Source organism: Vombatus ursinus, unplaced genomic scaffold (genome assembly GCF_900497805.2).
Source record: "Vombatus ursinus unplaced genomic scaffold, bare-nosed wombat genome assembly UNPS02014784.1, whole genome shotgun sequence".
Classification (NCBI taxonomy): domain Eukaryota; kingdom Metazoa; phylum Chordata; class Mammalia; order Diprotodontia; family Vombatidae; genus Vombatus; species Vombatus ursinus.
Window position 1 is genome coordinate 26041795 of NW_020954562.1, and position 17007 is coordinate 26058801.

Below are 17007 nucleotides of genomic sequence, written 5' to 3' on the forward strand. Positions count from 1 at the left end.
GGCTTCCTTCAAAACAAATTAAATTCCACTTTTTGAAAGAACACTTTCCCTTCCTCACCCTTTACACCCTGCCCTACCCTGCTAGTACTTTCCTTCTGAAATTGCCTTCCGTTTACATTGTTTACATCATGTATATAATAATTGCTTGCATGATGACTCTCCCATTAGAATATGAGTTTCCTGAGGGCAGGGACTATCTGTGGTTTTGCCTTTCTTGGTATCCTCATCATTTAGTACAGTGCTAGCATGTAGTAAGTTTTTAATAAATAGGAACTGACTTACTGAAAAGAAGAAAAGGCTAGTGATTTTCTAAGATATCTTCTGCCATTACTACTGACAAAGCTATAACTAGGGCAGGGCAGCTAGGGCTTTTCCCAAGGACATCAAAATTTAGAAAGGGCAGAGATTTTAAATAATCATTTTAAAAGCTTGAACATTTAAAAATTTTTGTTGTATTTCTATTTTGACAGCAATTGAACTCCTTCAGAAGTATAGAAGAAACTGAACTTAGGACCTAGCTAACAAGAATACTTAAAATATTAAACTACCAGATGGCGAGCACATACTTCCTTCCTACATTGCTCCAGGGCAGCCATATACCAGGTGAGCTCCTACCCAGTCTAGACCTTTCCTAATCATTCACACCCACCTACACACACACACACACACACACACACACACACACACACTGATAGTGTTTTTCACTATGACTTCATGGTGTCCTCTGATCTTTTGCCATGGTTTGGGATACAGTGCCCCAGAGTGCTCCTCCTGTTCATCTAAATTTGTCTTAATTATTTTCTGTATTATTTTCATGTCATGCATTACAAAGTTGATTTAAGGGCACATGTCTTGCTGCTTGCCCTAGGCTCTGACTGTCAGCCCTCCCATCTGCCACTCTGATCAACTGAAGGGGCTTTATTTGAAGATAGGAACTGTAAAAAAAATAGCCAAGGCCATCTTCACCACAGGACCTCCCTGCTCCACATTACCATCAGTTCTCCCCTGATCCATGGTTAACCTCCTACTCTTTGAATCCCTCTGATTCAAATAAGTTCAAATATGATCAAATGAGATAATGTATGTAAAGAACTTGTAAACCTTCATGCACTACATAAATGTCAGCTATTGCTATTGTTCAGAGTCTTATACACTGAAGTGTGAAGAGGGAGGGGAGAGATTCTCTGCTGTTACCTCTCCATTCATTTTCACCTGAATATAGCTCATTCTTTTCCCTCAATCTGAAATATTCCATGTCCTCCATTTCCTCTGGAACAAATTCTTCATCACCTTAAATTACTTCCTCTCATATTCCTTTCATCTTATGGAACTCATTGAAACCTGATTTTCTCCTGAAGATACTTTACTCATTGACACCCTTTTAGTACTTGTCACTCCTTCTCTGATGGACCCAACACATGGGCCTAACTCCTCTGCCACTTCTAGACTCTCTCTGTTGCATTGCTATTCAGTAACTTTTCATCCATAGAAGTTTTCTCTATTCATTAATGTCATGTTGTACAACTAGCTATTAGTTTATTTACTGACTCTAACCTCTGCTTATATGCTTAGTGACAACTATTAATTTCAATGAATATAAGTAAGTACTTTGGCCTCTCAGTCCATTAGCCAATTCAATTTTCATAACCATATCTAGCCAACCCCGGTCATAATCATGTTTCACCTCTGCCATCCTCTTATCAGCCTCCCTGCCACTATGAATGTGATCTCCCCTTCCTTCCCAAGATTCTCTAGATCTGGAATCCAAATCAAATCAATGCAGTCATAACTGCTGGAAAACTGTCAAACAACTCCCCTATGGCTCCACTCACAATCTTCCATGACTTCCCAACCAAGCAACCCTGCCCCTTTCTGCATGATCTCTCTTTATTAGAATGTAATCTCCTCAAAGGCAAATACTGTCTCCATTTTGTATCCTTACTACTTAGCACAGTGTTGGCACATAGTAAACACTTAGTAAGTGGTTTTTAGAAATGCTTTCATTTTATTCATCTTTTTGTTGCTTTTAGCACTTTTGGATACCCTTTGTTTCTGATAAGTCTCTCCTCCGATGACTTTCATGATATTCTACCTTAATTCTTCTCCTTCTCTGACTTAACCTTTTCTGTCTCCTTCAATGGTTTATCATCCCTTCCCAGACCCATAATTATGGATCCTAGATCTAGAGCTGGGTAGCTCAACCCTCTCATTTTACAGATGAGAATATGGAGGCCAAGGAAAGTTAGTGACTTATTCAAGGTTACACAGCCAGTAAGTATCAGGGCTTCTGGTTACAGAGAAAAGGTTCTTTCCATCTTATCTTATTGTTTCCCAAGATTCTGTCCTCAGCTCCTCTTTTTTCTACCTATTTTTTTCCTTTGCTGATCTTATCCACAACCAAAGGTTCAATTATATCTCTCTAAGATGATTATCAAATCTTTTTTCCAACCTTAATCTTGCTCCTCGACTCTAGTCCCATATGGGTGTCCTGCCAGCATGGCAAACTCAACAAGTACAAAACTAAACTCATTATTTCCCTTATTCAATCTGCCCCTCCTCTATCCATCCCCTTTCCTATTGAAGGCATCACTATCCTCTTTGTGTTTCAGATTTCTGACCTCAGAGTAATCTTTAATTCTTCTCTCTCACCCTCTGCAACATCCAATAAAATCTTAATTTGATCTCCACATCTTTCAATCTGTCCCCACCCTATTTCTGACCTTCATCCCCTCACACCAAGACTACTACAATGGCTTTCATGATGATCTCCCTACCTCCAGTCTCTTCCTTCTCCCATCCATTCTTCACATGGATGTTGCCACAATAACCTTCCTAAGGTGCATTTCCTGCAGTTTCACTCCCCTACTCCCTATTGACACTTAGATAAAATGCAAGCTTACCAAATCTCATTCCTCTACTGTGTTTTTGATCCACATTTCCAACCTTTTTTTCATCTCATCCACCTTTACTCACTCTAGGCTCTAGTTAAGCTGGACAACAAACTGTTCTCTGAATTCCACATGTTATCTCTTTTCCCTCTGCCCTTGCACAAACCATGCAGGCTCTGTTAAGGGGCTACATTCCCTTCTTGACTCTGCCTTTCTGAATATTTACAGCCCTTCAAAATGTAGTTTAGATGCTCTCTTCTCTGGGTGACCAACCCCCCCCCAACTTCCCCTTATCCCCATCCCCAGATGAAAGCATTCTCCACCTTCTCAAATATTCCTAGAGCACCTTTACTTGACCTTTTGTGGCCACCATCTCTCCCTACTTCGTATTATACTTATTTGTGTTCATATCCTATATGCCATTGCTCTCTCCCACCTCCAGTCAAATGTAATCTGCTTTAATACAGGGTATGAGTCATTTTGATCAAATCCTCAGCACCTAATACCAGTGCCCTGCATGTAGGTTTGCTCCACAAAAGAATTTTAAAATGTATTAAAGGGCATGTATCTATGACTTTATTTATATATGACCTTTGAGAATAGATAAGATTCTTTTATCTTGTTAACAACTTGAAGTCTCCCCTCTGGAAGCCCTCCACCTTCTGCAACGCAGAGAACACAAATCCTTGGTGTTGGTGACAAGGACAAACGGCACTAACTAAACACACTGAAGGCTTGATTAATTAGAATGTGGTGGTCCTGGTAAATTGGTTTGTGATTAACTAAAATTTAGCCAGAAAACTCCTTCCTCTCTCTCTCCCTCTCTTTCTCTCTCTCTCTCCCTCTCTCTCTCTCTCTCTCTCTCTCTCTCTTTTTGTTTAAACTTCTGTTGACAATCCCTCTTAAAAGTATCTGCACAGGGTCCTATTTAATAATTACAGCTTGCTGCATAAAATTTAATCTTTGATGATTCACTGTCTCCAAGTTATTATTATGAACTTCAATGATGATTAAAGGATACAGTAGACAGTGTTGGCCCTAGGAAAAATTATGAAGTAGGCAGAGCTTACACTTGGCACACTCCCCCGTTCCTGGCACCTATCTTGTTACAATCCTGCAAGGTCTGGTGTCCAGTTAATGGTTTGCCTTGGAAATAGAGTTAGGATAAATGCATTCCTGAAATGGTATTAGCTAGTTGTACTACTTTAAGTTATTTACTACTTCTCTCAGAAATACTTAGAAATATACTCTTGCCCTACTCTCTCAAAGCCTTGTTACATCTTCCTGTCACCATTCTTGTATACCTAAACGTTTGGCATGTCTTTTCTCTCTGCTAGTGGCTTAAGCCCCTACCAGCTACATTCTCCCTGTTTGATAGGAGCCAGTGACTAGTATTCTAGTTCCATTTAACATCTATCAGTTTATACAAATGGCTATTTACTTCAAAGATATAGCAAGAACAAAAATACAAACATTTATCCTGACATCTTGAGGTGGTCTGGGAGAAAGAGATTAGGCAGGAAACATAGCCTAGCTCCTATATGGCATTGGCCCTACCAAGTTCTTGTCCAAATGTGACATCACTAGTGGTTTCCATTGAGATGAAATCCCTAAAGCCATTCCAGATGGCTGTTCAATGAAGGTAGAGGTAAATGAGCACTCATTGGTTTTGCAAGACGTTTCCTCTGGATTTTTAAGTCATTTTGTTCTATAGACAAACCTATTACCTGAAGTCAGATTTGTCTAAGACAGAAATGCCTAATAATGCCTTTGACATTAATGCTGTGTTGACTACTACTCTCAGTCTATATTCCTATACTTCTAGATTTCTGTGGCTATCACTTCCAGTCTTCAAAACTCCCAAAGTCAGAGATTCCACTCTCTGCCCCTGAATAGAAAATAATGAATGAAAAGTCCAAGGAGGCCCTGTTTCTCAGGGACTTCTCAGAGGGGAAAAGGAGGCTCTTAGGTCCTCCCCGATACTGAAAGGTTTCAGTAGAAACCATTAGTAAAGGAGGCACCTTGCTCTCCCATGTATAAATACAGCAAAGAGATAGATGGAGCTGACTCAGGCCCTTTTGATATCCATGATAGTTCCAGTTATGTGACCAATAGAAAAACACTCCTTTCAACCATGTGGTGGGCCAATTAGAACCATTACAGAATGTCCACACATTCTCCAATAATCATGATTCTTTTAGAAACAGCTCTTTAGCATTCTCTACGTAAAGACACCATCTTAGCAAACTGTTAGAGTCTGCATGTGTGCTAGAGTCTAATTACGCTTATTTTTTTCATATAGTGTTTATGGAAACAAAAACCTCTCAATACCCAAAGAATGAATCCTTAATTATGGGATGACTGGACCGATGGAGGAGATGTTTGGGAAGGAATATAGGAGTTGGTATTGGAGAGGTCCTAAATACCCTTGGAATCACATTGTATATACAATCACCTGATTCATTTTTTCATAAAACCTATTCTGATCAAAGATATAAATGAAGGGAGGTTTAAGAGATTGGGTAACATCTCTATTAACTCCAGGTTACATCTAGTTAACAAGTCACTTTCTTGTCATAGGAACATAGATCTAGAACAAGAAGGTACCTCAAAGGTAATTTATTCCAACCCTTTTATTTTTCAAATGAGGGCCATAAAGGAAACCAAGTCATTTGCCTAAGATCATACCTGTTCTGAATGTTAGAGGTGAGATTTCAAACCACATCCTCTGATCCCAGAACCAATGCTCTATCCAGTGTACCATGATGGTGTTTACCTTTTTCTCCTCAAAGAAGAATGGAGAAAAATTCCATTTAATTGAATGGCTTGATTAAATGGATTAAGATACTCATGATTTTATTCAATATTATTGTCATCATAGGATCATATTTTCAGAGCTGAAAGGGACCTTAGAGGCTATAAGTCTAACCTTTCTTGTTTTACAGATAAGGAAACTAAGACCAAGAGGACAAATAACTAACCCAGGTTCATATAACTAGCAAATGCCTGAGACAGAATTTGAACCTAGGTCTGCCAGATTTTGAATCTAGTACCTTCTTCAATACATCATGCTTGCTAGAATTTCACTCCTTACTGAGAAATGTGTTTGACTACAGCTGGAGGCAGATACATAGAAGAAGAACATTAGAAACATGAATGTTGACCCTAGGTATCAAGGAGAAGTCTGTCACTTTTTAAGCATTCTATGGAAATTCCAGTTAGGGCCTTTCATTTTGATTTAGCAACAGAGGGATTTTTTTCTGTCTTTTTTTTTTCTTCTTCTAACAGCCTTTTAACATCTCCTTAAAGTCAGATTTGGCTAAAAAAGAGTATATTCATCCCATACAAGAGAACTGATACTAATCTACATTGTCAAGTAAGCTGTATCCTTCAGAAGGAGCTAATTATCTGTGGTATAATGGAAGGCAGCAGGAGAATCTGGACAGAAAAGATTGCAGGAGTTAAACTCTAATTTCAAAATTCTGGACTTTTCTCTTTGTGTGTTTTTCAGGGGGTGAAGGTAGAGGGGAATGAGCACTATTGAAGGATTTTCGAGATATTTCTTCTAGATTTTTAAGTCATTTTACCCCGGAGGCAAATCTATTACCTGCAGGCAGATCTGTCTGAGGCAGAAAAACCTAATAGTGCCTTGGACACTGTTTTTATACATCTGGCACAGACAAGCTTATGCACAGCACTAGACAGATAAGGCTGATCTGAGAGAAGGAAAGAATAGGTGGGCTCTACTCTAGTGTGTGTGTGAATGTGGGAGTAGGGGCACCTGGGGGAGGGGAAGGAGAGTATGGTGGGCTTGATATTACTGCACCCACAATCCTGATAGATGCTGGTCACCAGATTCATTTTTTCCCTTTTCTAGTTTTATTCGTTGTAATTACCCTGCCAGCCGTCAGGTCGGTGGGGGAGCTCTTGCTCTCTGAAAGAAATGAGAGTACATTTCCAATATAATAATCATTTTTGTAAGGCTCTTGCTTTTTCTTTCCCGCCGTGATTTTTCCTTTCCCTTTTGCCCTTATGTTTTTGCTCCTAGGGAAGGTCTTTTCTACATTTTGGGCAAGAAATAAGGAGATCTTAAGTTACTGAAAAATAAATGTCATTCATGAATATTAAAAAAAAAAAAATAAAGCCCTGGCTGTGAGTGGAAACGTCAGGTTTTACTTAATCCTTTTCTTACTCATTTCACAGACATTCTTTAATTATGAAGGGAATGTCAAGATCTGCATGTGAATACAAACGGGGCGATAATGCTAAAGTAATCAGGGTCAGTTTAATTTTTTTCAAAGCTCTGGGTTTGGCCTTTACCTTTTTTCTGCCTAGATGACCACTGCAAGACTTTTTCCATGGAACCTTGTGCCATTTTTTAGGAGGGATTCATAAACACACTGCAGCAGCTAGAGCCCAGAGGGGAGGACTGGGAGTCAGGGAGAGTTGGGTTCAAAAGTGATTTCAGACACTCACTTGCTGGGTCATCTTAGACAAGTCATTTTAACCCCAATGAACCTCAATTTCTTCCTCTGTAAAATGAAGGGATTGGATATAATGGCCTCTAAGGTATATTCTATCTCTAAATCTAGGATCCCTATGACTGAGACCTTCTTTAAATTACAATGCCAGTCTAAGACCAGTATTACTTCCAAAAATCATATTACAATTTTACTGCACTGAATATTATTTTATACAGAGATAGGTTAAAGACTGGACTTGTGATTTCATTTCAATAATGAACTCATTCTTCTTGGGTCTAGACTCAAGAATTCCTCTACCATGCCGCTTCATCCTGGAAGCTCCATCCAGCCCTGAAATTCACACACTGCCAGTATCTTGCACCCTTATAGCTTCTCCCTAGGATTGAATGTCTCCTTTCAGAAGTGAACTTGCAGTTTCATGTGCAATTATCTTTTTTACTGTACTATGTCATGAGAATGCTTGTTGTATTACATAAATTAAAATAATTAATTTTGTTAAAAAACAGGGTGCCCAGGCTAGCCATGTGTCATTCCTCTCCAGGCTTTCTTGCCATGCCAGGTACCTTCATCTCCCTCTTACTCTTTTCAGTTTCTTTTATTTTATTTTATTATGAGCTTAAGAAATAAAACAAGCATTTCCATAGCATAGTAGATTAGAGGGGGAAAAAGATGATTGTATATGAAACTGCAAATCTATTGTGTATAACTCACTATTCCTTTTAAACATATAATAAAGTTATTATGTAATTTTCTTTTTTTCCATTTTCTTCTTCCCTCTCCCCTCCCTATACTTCTATTTATCAGTTCTTTCTCTGGATGCCGATAGCATCTTCCTTTTTATATCATTTGTAGTTAATTTGGGAATTTATAATAGTCAAAATGACCTAGTCATTTAAAGGTGTTCCTAAATCAATATTGTTGTTACTGTATACAACAGTCTCTTGGTTCTACTCATTTCACTCTTATTTTCATTCTTGCACTATTTCATGCAAATCTATCCATATTTTTCTAAGATCATCAAGCTCATCATTTCTTAGAGCACAGTAGTGTTCCACCACAATCATATAGTTTCTTTTTTCAGATTGTTTTCCCCTATTAGAATGTCAGCTTCTTGAGGGCAGGGACTTGTTCTTTCTGCTTATAGTTGATTCCTAGTACTTAGCACAGTACCTCACACTTAGTAAGTGCTTACCAAATGTTTGTTGACTAAATGACTGATAAGGAAACTCCCTTGTGCAAGTCAATATCTTCTTATAGTCAGAGATATACCTAGAGCACAGAAAGGTCAAGTGACTTTCCTAGGCTCACATAGCAAATATGTAGCAGAGGTGGTACTTGAGGTCAGGTCTTCCTAGCTCCCAGCTGACTCTCTATCCACTTCCCCTATCCATACTTTAATTGACACAAGTCACTTACAAATAATAATAATAACAATACTGAAATGGCTCTGTGATTTTTAAGTTCTCTCCAATGATCCTTCCATATCCTTCCTTAAGTTTGCCATACAGCTTATACATATCATGCTTTAGGGTTTGCAAAGTACTTTACACACCTTACATGATTTGATTCCCCACCATCCTGTGAAGTTGTTCTCTCTGTGGGACATTAAATGAAGAAGTTATATTAAAAAACCTCTAAGGTCCTTCCTAAATCTAAACCTATTCTCCTAAAGTAACCACTATTATTATTCCCATTTTGTAGTTGAGGAATTTGAGGCTGAAAAAGGTTAAGTAATTTTATCCATGGTCATACAGGTATTAAGTGTGTGAGGTGAGATTTAATTCTTGATCTTCATGTCTCCAAATCCTAAAAAAAAATACAAGGGAAATGAGTTTTAAGTATACACATCTCAATTTACCAGACCATCCTTGAAAATCTATGGTCATTTCCTTCCCTAATCAAGGTTCTGTGATCTTTGGTTTTAGGTACTCCCTTTACAAAACCAGGTTACAACTGTTTATCATTTAAGTAGAAGAACTCTTATGGAAAAGAAATTCTTTATTCTGTGGCCAAACTGGTGATGAACCTCTCCAAATTTAGCTAGGTAAGTCCTTGGTAGAAAGATATATAGTCCATCACTGAATGACATTTGAAACTGTTCTGGTTTGATAGAACTTGCCAAAGCTAATGCTTGTCTGGCACAGTCTTTAAAGACCCAGGGTCGCCTCTACCCACATTGCAGCATCAGAGTAGGACTTACATAGGGAATACCCCATTGTGAGGTCAACTTTATACATTAATTAAACTTTTGACAACAGAATCAATTTTGAACTATTATATCCAACAGTCACATAGCTAGCTGCAGAGCACATAAATCACTACTTGTTTAAAATGGTTCACTTACACTGAAGGACAAGAAGCAACCTAGCTAATGAATGGAGAGGCTGGCTTTCAAGACAGGTAGACCTGGGTTCAAGTCCTTCTTCTGTGACATCAGGTTACAATAATTAGCTCATTTTATTTAAGTCCAGGAGTCAATATAAGGTCCGCTTGGTTGCACTTTTTTAACAGTGCATAAATATCAAGCAGGAGAAGGAGGAGAAAAAAATGTGTTCATCTTAAGAAATCATTTGGGTTTTTGGTTTTTGTTTTTGTTTTTTGGGGGTTTTTTGCATTAATGCTTGAGCTTTTAGAAAGCCCTCTGCAAAGCCAGTTTTAAAGGCATCCTGGTGTACTTCAGGTAGGTTTTTGGTTTGCATGAGTTTAAACTTTTAACGTTCAATCCTCTCAGAACTTCAGCTTTAGAGAAAAGTTCTGAGTTCAGTCAAGGCTATAGGGCCTTAAGTTAGGAAAATTCTTAACATCTAAGAGAAGGTTGACTTCTCTGCCTAACATTACATATATCTTTTCATGTTGTTAAACCCTGGCCTCTGAGGTTGAGCCAAATTTTAGTTTATTAAAAATATTTGGGTAACAAAAGTAGGATTATATTACAGTGTCTGTGGATAAACAAGCAGTAGAAAGGGAAGTGGGGGAAAGAGTTGACCTTTTCTTGGAAATTCTCTCTGCTTGGATCTTTTGATCCTACATGCCAGCAGAGTAAATGACTCTCCTCATTATCTACTTTCTCCATCACAGCTCAGTCATCTCTTTTCTCCTCAAATATACTAAAAATATGGTGCTTTCTTCAGCCTCTCAAATCCAGACCCCCAATTTTTTCTTACAGGTTCTGAGTTAACTTCTTCCTTTCTGACAAATTAAGGAATCCTTGGAGGCTGATGAGTTTCTCACACAATAGCTTTAATTGATTCAAGGAGGTGTATAGGCCCTGTTCAGCTTCAGTTTTCATTATTTGATTCAATCAAGAAGAGTTTTTTCCTAGTTAAAGGAATGGAGCTAAAATAAGGTTGTTTCAATACTACCCTAAGGTATGTGTCTATGAAAAGTCATTTAACCTTTCAATTTCCTGAGGCAACTCCCTAAGTTATAGACCAAGAACATGTTGCATTTCTTTAATTCTTGCTCAAATTTTCCTACAGTCTTTAAATATTGTATTAATTGGTATAGCTAATTATATTCATCTTTCAAAATTAGGTGGAATTCATTAAAGCCTCTTAAATTTTTAATCACATATATCTTGGTAAATATGTGTAAAATGCTTGTTTAATTGAATTAAATTGTGTAATTCTTCCGCACTGGAGGTCCAGTAGTTTCCTACAAAAGTGAAATCACAGGACTAAACTATGTTGAAGGATAGGAAAATTCCAAATAGCTAAAATCAAAGTATAATGAGACTCAGAATGGCTTTGAATGAATGCAGATACATGGGATGTAGTATAAGAGACTAAACACTGGATTTAGAACTAGAAAACCTACTGATCATTTCTATCTTTGTTAGCTTTGGCAAGTCAACCTTCTGAGGTCTTAATTCCTCATCTTTAAAATATAAGAGTTGGACAAAAGTTCACCACAAAAATCTTAACTTAGTGACTCATGATGGCTTGGAGGTGGACCTAGGTTATCAAAATTTATGAATTTTGTTAACAAGCTCTGTCAGGTACTACCAAACCTTGAAAGTTTTTGCTTATCTTTGATGGATAACTTGTTTGTGTTCTGAGGAGAAGCTTGAACTAGATAATTTCTTTTTTAATAGTATTTTCCCCCAATTACATGTAAAAACAATTTTTAGCATTCATTTTTACAAGATTTTGAGTTCCAAATTTTTCTCCTTCTCTTTCTCCCTCCCCTCCCCTCTTCCTAAAATGGTAAGCAATTTGATATAGGTTATATATGTGTAATTATGTAAAACGTATTCCCACATTAGCCACAGTTGTGAAAGAGGGAACAGACCAAAAGAAAAACACGCACACACACACAAAGTAAATGAGAAAAGTACGCTTTGATCTTCAGAGTCCACCGGTTGAACTAGATAATTTCTAAGGCATCTTAACAATTCAACTCTTCTGGGATACTTTGTGATCAGCCTAGTGCAATTTGGAGAGGATCATCACTAGATTGTCTGCCAAGTGATATATTTTTTGGTGACAATAACTCTTAAAGATCATGTGTTAAATAATAAAAGAGCTAATATTTATATAGTGCTTTAAAGTTTGCCAAGGGCTTTGCTTATATTATTTCAAGTAATCATTTACTAAAATGTAGAGGACTTGTGATTTGTACTGGTGAAGGGAGTAATTACTTCAATCACATTCTGTCTGTCTGTCTCTCTGTCTCTCTCTGTCGTTGTCTCTCTCTTTCACTGTCTTTCTCTATTTCTCTCATTTTCTTTATCTTCCTATTTGCTGGTCCCTTCCCCACTACCTTGAAACATACACAAATAATCCCTATCCTTAAAAAAAAAAGTCTGGACTAGACCCTCTTACCCCCTCAATCTATCATTCTATATCTCTCCTTCCTTCTCTCCTAGAAAAAGTTATCTACACTTATTGCCCCTATTTTCTGTCCTGTTTTTGATACTTCATCTCTTCACAAAAGAACTTATAATGAAATTAGCTAACTGAACCTGCTCTTTCCAAAATTACCAATGACTTCTTAAATTCCGAACCTAGGGTTATTTTTCTCACTCTTCTTCCCTTCTGCATTTAATACTGTTGTTTTTCCTTTCCTCCTAGATAGACTCTCTTCTATGGGTGAGGTTCTCTTCTGATCTGTCTGACCACTCATCTTAGTCTGCTTTGCCAAATCGTCCCCACAACTGTGGGTGCACCTCAAAGCACCATTATGAGCCCTCTCTACTTGCTTTCTGGGTGACCTCATCAGATGACTCTCATATAACCCAAATATCTCTCCCAAGCTAACACCTTGCAACATTAATCATCTATTGAACATGTAATAGGGGTTATCATGATTCCCCCCCTTCCCCATATTACATTCCTACATATAATGAATATCCTTGGCAATTTAAATTCTTTGAGAACAGCTGGTTGCTCTTCTATTATCTCATTTATTTTTAGTCTGACTTCTATTAACAATTTTATTTCTATCCTTTCTAATTCAAAGATCATTTTCTTTAGAAAGAGCAAAAATAGAAGTAGAGACTATATGGTGGCATATGAGGAAGAAGTATAACCAAGTTCCACCCTCCCTCCCACCAACATCTCCAAACAGATCTAGAAAATATACCAGACCAAGCCCTGATCAGCATAGGGAGACATACAGAGAGGTCTACGGACACTAAAGATGGAGCCAGGAACAGTTGAGTGAGGCATTCAAAAACAGGGAAACACAGTGTACTGGGACAAGAAGAGATTCCAAACCCAGCAAAGAGAAACCCAAACTTATGCAGGGTGCAGGAATAGATGCCAACTCGCAGCTCAGTTGCTTACTACCCCAGTTCCAGGTCAGAGCTGAATAAGGAAGAGACCTGCACCTGGAACACCTAAGTGTTCCAGGATGAAGACAAGTCACAGACTCTATAGTCTATGTGCCAGGCCAGGAGTGAGTTCAGAAACAAGTAACATCTGAGTGAATCTGACACAGAAGTGGAGTAGTATCTCACCTCCACCCTCTAGTCCAGTTTGAAAGTTCTAGTTGAATAACTAGGGCAGGAATTCCAAACCAAAGTGGAGCCTGCAGTTCTGTTACTATGAACCAGTAGAGCTTTGTACCTGGCTGATAGTGGCCAAGCCCAGTAAAAGTCTCCTAGAATTCCAAAAGAAACAAGTCCAGAGGTATATTGCTCAGATCCAAACCCAGACAAGGAATGTGCAGAACTCAGAACCAAAACTCAGGCCAAAAATTAGACATTATTTTGAATCAGACCACTTTGAGAACACTGAAAGTTTCTAGGTTTACAGTCTGAGCTGTCCTGGAGATCCTGAGATAACAATACTAAATACTTCCATAAAAGCAGCAACAGTCCCATCCCAGACATTGCCTCCAGAAGTGCTCAGATTCCTGGCCTTCACATAAAATCCAAGTCAGGCAATAGGGAGAAAGAATGAGAAAGCAAACTAACAAAAGAGAATCCAACCATAAAAAGCTATTATTGTGGCAACAATACTCAAAAATAAACCCAGAAGAAAGTAATGACTTGAAAACATGTACAAGAAAAGCCTCAAATAAAACCATAGCTTAGGCAAAAATACAGCTAGAATTCCTACATAAGATAAAGCAACAATTGGGTGGGGGGGGGGAGTTATTCATGAAATGAGAGTGCTAGAGAGGAAAATTGAAAAGAAATATGAGATGTGAAAGAAAAAATTATAAAGAGAATTAATAGATTGGCACAAAAGTTAAAAAATCTTACCTAAGCAACAAACTCTCTGAAAATTAGAATGGACCAAAAAGAAACTAATGATTTCACGAGACAACAAGAAATATTAAAACAAAGGCGAAGACTGATAAAAAAAAAATTAAGATAGCTCACAGCAAAAACAACTGACCTGGAAAACAGATAGAGGAAAGAAAATGTAAGGATCATTGAATTACCAGAAAGTTAAGACCAAAAAGTGAGCCTTTCAATAAATCATAAAAGAAAACTGCCAAGACTTCTTAGAACCAGAGGGCAAAGTTGGAATAAAAAGATTCCACTAGTCATCTTCTGAAACTCCAGAATAAAAACTCTTAAAAATCATTATAGCCAAAATCCATTTATTTTGGTTTATTAAAGAAAAAAATACTGAAAACAGACATAAAGAAAAAAGTTTAGTACTGACAATCCATAGGCAGAATTACACATATTTTAGCAATGGTCAATATAAAGGTGTTGAGATCTTAGAATGTAATATTGGCTTACAACCAAAAATAACTTACCCAACAACATTGAGTATAATCCTACAAAGAGGAAAATGGATTTTTAATAAAAGACTTCCAAGTATTCCAATGAAAAGACTAGAGCTCCATAGAAACTTTAAAGTGAAAACACAGCAGTCAAGAGAAACAAAAAGGTACACATAAGCAAATAAACACCAGGAACTAAAGAGGAATGAAATGTTTACATTCCAATATAGGGAGAAGATAACATGTGTCCCTCAGAACCCTATCATCATCAAGGGTGACAGAGGGGATATAATAGGCAGAGGACCTGTGAGGTGTTCTGCTATGTCTTGATGAATAAAAGAAAGGAGGGAAAGAGAAATATGTTAGGGGAAAAGGGAGAAAAAGGGTGGAGAAATTTATTTCAAATAATCAGAGTATATAAGTAGAAGTTTATACAAACAAGGACAAAGAGGATAGTAGGAGAAGTTAGCACGTGAACCTCACTCTCATCTGAACTGTTCATAAGGGAGTTGGGGGAGGAGAAATATACACATGGAGAGTTGGGTACAGGAATATATTTCAAACAACAGGGAATTGGTAGGGAAAGGGAAGCAGGGAGATAGGGGAATAAAGGGAAGGAGAGAGTAGTCCTAAGCAAAGCAAACTCTAACTGAAGATGTGTGTGTGTGTGTGTGTGTGTGTGTTCTTATTGATAGGGCAAAGAATTGGAAACTAAGCACTCTAGAATACTATTGTGCTGTGAGAAATGATTAAAGTGATAGTTTCAGAGAAACCTGGAAAGAATTTTATGAACTGAAGAAGTATCAAGTGTGAAGAACTAGAAGAATGATTTACACAGTGATATAGTAAAGACAAGCAACTTCAAAAGATTTAGGAACTCTGATTAATGGAAAGACCAACTATGATTCCAGAGGACTCATGATGAAATATGCTACCCACCTCCTGAGAGAGAGGTGTAGATTAAGATATAATTTTTTTAAACATGGACAAGAATTAACTTTGCTTAACTATCCTACCTATAAAGGAAGGTTTGATTTTCTTTCTTTTCATTTGGAGAAAGGGGAAGTGAGAGGAAGAGAAGATGGATTTTTGTCCATTACAAAAATTAAATTTAGGAAGGCCAATATGGTGAAGTAAAAGCAGGGACTCACCTGAGCTCACCCCCAAACCCTTCCAAATCCTTTTAAATAAGGACTCTAAACAAATTTTAGAGTGGCAGAACCCACTAAAAGACAGAGTGAAACAATTTTCCAGCCCAAGACAACTTAGAAAATTGACAGGGAAGGTCTGTTGCATCAGGGTAAGAAAGGAGTGCAGCCCAGAACACACCACATCAGCACAGACCAGGCCCCCCAAACCTGGAGTACACCTTGGGGCAACTGTATCAGTGGCAGCAGTGGTGGTTTCCAGACCTCTCAGCCCACAGACACCAAAAACAACTTAGAAAGTCGGCAGGAAAGGTCTGTTGCACCTGCGTGAGAGTGGAGCACAGTGTAGCATGGGCTGCAACAACACTGCCCCGGCCTCAGCAAACCAGGAGCAGGCCTTGGGAGCCACTGAATCGGTAGTGGCAGCAATTGCTTCTGTAGCTTTCAGCCTACTGATGGTAAGGGAGTCAAATAACCTATCGAAGGAGATTAGAGGGGCCTCTGCTAGCCCTGAGGCAGGACTTAGTAGCTTTGCCTGTACTCAAATCTAGGTCATAGTCCTCGGTGGCAGTACCAGTGAGGAAGAGCATAAGCATACCAGAGCTTGCAGCCAGAGTGGAGCAGGGAACCCTCCTCACAGTTCCAGGGCAGAAAAGAGTGGTTGTGGTCACTCACCAACCAGAGCACAGGCCAGGAGAGTAGTGAGCACCTCTCCTTAGATCATACCACCTTGGAAGAACTGAAAATTTACAGGTCCCTAGAAGTATCTCTGAAAACAGCTGCACGAAACCCTTGAAGCCTGGGGCAGTGGGCCCTCCACCCTGGAAGCAGAACCTTACTAAAGTAACAAAGAGTTAAAAGTCAAGAAATAGGCTGGGAAAATGAGCAAACAATGGGAAAAAAAAAACCTCTGACTCTAGAAAGTTACTATGGTGACAAGGAAGATCAAAACACATACTCAGAAGAAGACAACAAAGTCAAAATTCCTGCATCCAAAGCCTCCAAGAAAAATACGAATTGGTCCCAGGCAATGGAAGAGCTCAAAAAGAATTTTGAAAAGCAAGTAAGAGAGGTAGAGGAAAAATTGGGAAGGGAAATAAGAATGATGCAAGAAAATCATAAAAAATGAGTCAAAAGCTTGGTAAATGAGACACGAAAAATACAGAAGAAAATAACACCTTAAAAAACAGACTAGGCCAAACAGTAAAAGAGGTACAAAAATTCAAACTCCTTAGAAATAGAATTAGAGGAAGTACTAAAGCTCACTGAAGAAAATAATTCCTAAAAAATTAGAATTGAGCAAAT